Source organism: Amphimedon queenslandica, unplaced genomic scaffold (assembly GCF_000090795.2).
Source record: "Amphimedon queenslandica unplaced genomic scaffold, v1.1 AMPQUscaffold_13498, whole genome shotgun sequence".
Classification (NCBI taxonomy): Eukaryota; Metazoa; Porifera; class Demospongiae; order Haplosclerida; family Niphatidae; genus Amphimedon; species Amphimedon queenslandica.
In genome coordinates this window covers 505,817-508,724 of record NW_003546266.1, presented here as the reverse complement: position 1 = coordinate 508,724, position 2,908 = coordinate 505,817, and the positions used below count along the sequence as shown (strand labels likewise).

The 2,908-nt window shown below is 31.2% G+C and overlaps 2 long non-coding RNA genes across 2 annotated transcripts; both read right to left on the bottom strand.

The window, feature by feature from the left end:
- Nucleotides 1-186: 186 nt before the first annotated feature.
- Nucleotides 187-525, bottom strand: LOC109580307 (uncharacterized). The gene is made up of 3 exons (XR_002184164.1): nt 507-525; nt 384-448; nt 187-325 (listed from the first exon to the last, which is right to left on the bottom strand). It is a non-coding gene; the product is annotated as an uncharacterized LOC109580307 (long non-coding RNA).
- Nucleotides 526-1,867: 1,342 nt separating this feature from the next.
- Nucleotides 1,868-2,571, bottom strand: LOC109580306 (uncharacterized). The gene is made up of 3 exons (XR_002184163.1): nt 2,283-2,571; nt 2,066-2,140; nt 1,868-2,012 (listed from the first exon to the last, which is right to left on the bottom strand). It is a non-coding gene; the product is annotated as an uncharacterized LOC109580306 (long non-coding RNA).
- Between the last annotated feature and the right edge of the window lie 337 nt (nt 2,572-2,908).

Sequence of the window (2,908 nt, the reverse complement as noted above, 5' to 3'; positions counted from 1 at the left end):
GATGCTGGTAGGGAACATACTCTCAGTGAAAGTTCCTTTAAAAGAATATGGAGAAAGTATGTTCCCCACATTTACAGCATCAAGCCAATGACAGACTTATGCTGGAAGTGCAAGAACAGCACTGCAATTTTAAGGAATGCTGGGTGTGAGATTGAGCGTCAGTCTGAGGTACATCTATTATTATTAACAATGTAATTATTGTTGCCTGTAAAATGCTATCCCTTAATAAGTAACTTTGTCATTAGTTAACTTATTTTCATATTACTTTCAAGAATAATGATAGTACATGAACATACAGTACCATTCCTTCATGTGTTAGTAGTATCTAACGGTATTTAAAAGATGTTAATGTGTATTGTGTTCTTATTATTAGTATAACTTACCTAAATAGTGTAGCATAGAGTCCTTTACTGTTTTTCAGTTGTGTTGCTCGATGCTTTAGGAGTGTCTAATTGTAAACAAGAAATGGTAATGTGTATTGCGTACAAATTATTAGTATAACTTACCTTAATAGTGTAGCATAGTGTCGTTATTCAGTTGTTTTGCTTGATGTGTTAGGAGTATCTAAAATGTTTATGTTTTCATAGGCAATAGCAGCTGCAAAGGAGCATATTGATCTTGTAAGGCAGGGGAGAGATTACTTGACGGAAGTGTTGAAGAGGACTAAAGATGCCATCAAAAAGCTGGACTTAACCATCTAAAAGCCATTGAACCAAGTGGAGGTCAAAGTTCACTATAGCTTTGACTATGTGCAACAAGTAAGTCATTTAGTATCAATAAGTTAATCTCAACACAAATGAAAATTAAGGTAAGTTATTCTAATAATAAGTACACTATGCACATTAACATCTTTTAATTACAATTAGATACTACTAACATATTAAGCAAAACAACTGCGTAACAATAAAGTACACTATGCTACACTATCAAGGTAAAATATTCAAATAATAAGAACACAATACACATTAATATCTTTTAAATACAATTAGACATTACTAACGCAACAAGCAACACAACTGTGTGACAGTAAAGGACACTATGCTACACTATTAAGGTAAGTTATACTAATAATAAGAACAGAATACACTTTACCATCCTTTAAATACAATTAAATACATGGTTGCTTGATTAAAATCAATTGATTTAAATCTATGATTTAAATCATACAATATAAATCATAATATAAATCAAGGGCTATAAAATGATGTATATATTATCACTATCTCACTTTTGTACAATGTTTTAAGTATTACACAACTTCTAATTATGAGTTGAAAAAATTTTTTGCATTGATCATTGCACCATATACCTGGTTGTGCAATAATCTATTTTACCATGCCTGGTTGTGCATTGTATGTAGCATAGTATAACATCGTCTTGGCACAGAAAAGACAGCAAAACTGGTTTTTTTATACAAACACATGAGCATTACTTTACATAATTTATTCCTCTTTTATTATTAACATTCACTTAAGTTATTAGTGATTAAAAAAATCTGATTTAAATCTAAAAATCTGATATAAATCAAAAAAATCTGATTTTTTGATTTTTTGCAAAAAATCTGATTTTTTCTCAACTCTGATTAGATATTACTGACACAACATGCAACACAACTGAATAACAGTAAAGGACACTAAGCTGCACTATTAAGGTAAGATATTCTAATAATAAGTGCACAATATACATTATAAAATTTCTTGTATACAATTAGATACTCCTAACACATCAAGCAATACAACTGAATAACAGTAAAGGACACTATGCTATACTACTAAGATAGTGTAGACACAAACTCTTACCACAACAAGTGATGTACTGTGCTACAAGGAATGAAGACAAAATATCTAATGTATTCTCAAACCTTTTATGATGTTGAGGGATCATTCATAACATTCTTTACCTGCAAAAATCTTGACAATAATTATCATGATAAATATAATCTTTTCAATATAAATTTAAGAAACTGTTTTAAATGTTCTGTCTTTGCTTTTCTAGGTCTGTGGCACCATGTCCTAACAAGTAGAAATTGAAGGAAAATCTGTTTTGTAAGCGCTCCATAGTCTACCTTTGTTCTCAGAGGCTAAGAGGGAACACACCATAACTGGAATGGTAACTGGCTCTTCCTTAGTTGGCTTGATGTCTAGGGGAAAGAGAGAATGAGTAACACACTATTGACAACCTAAATATTGAGCGCTCAATATGCTATGCACATTTTTATCGAGCGCGTACAAAATAGAATGCTCCAGCCACTCTAACTGTATCACACTTACTGTAAAGCTTACCTTTGTCTTTATCCTAAACAATGATGGAACAAGAGTTTTATGTAGCAACACCATCAAGCAACTTTTTCTCTATTTTAAACTTGTATTGTCATGTGATCAGTCGTGTGATGTCATTTGTAATACGAAAAGTAAACGGAAACATTAAAAATTGGTTTTACAGCAATTTCTCCACTTCTTGCTTGGAAGAACGATATACGAAGGCTCATAACTCGAGATAGGAAAGCCACATTGACGCGCAACAAGCACCAATCGATAGAGACTTGTAAGAGCAATTTTTTGATATGATAAAATAATTTTTCAAGTTTTTTGTCTTAATTCAAATGCCAGTACTGTTTCATGATAGTGGTGCATATGCTTATTCATATCAATTTATTACTATTTTAACATTATCATTTTGTTTAGCTATTGATGCTACCCTTGCTGTTTCTCCTACACAAAAAGTTGAAGTGTATATGCTGATAAGGATCTTAGTGTATAGATTGCTTCTTCTGTTATTGTTATCATTATTTCTTGATTTATTTGTTCATTAATTTTTTATAAATGTGTTACTGGCACTAGATTAATGGTGGATCTGTATTTTAAGTTTGAAAACTGCTTATGGTATTTGTTCATTGATTATTGTTTTA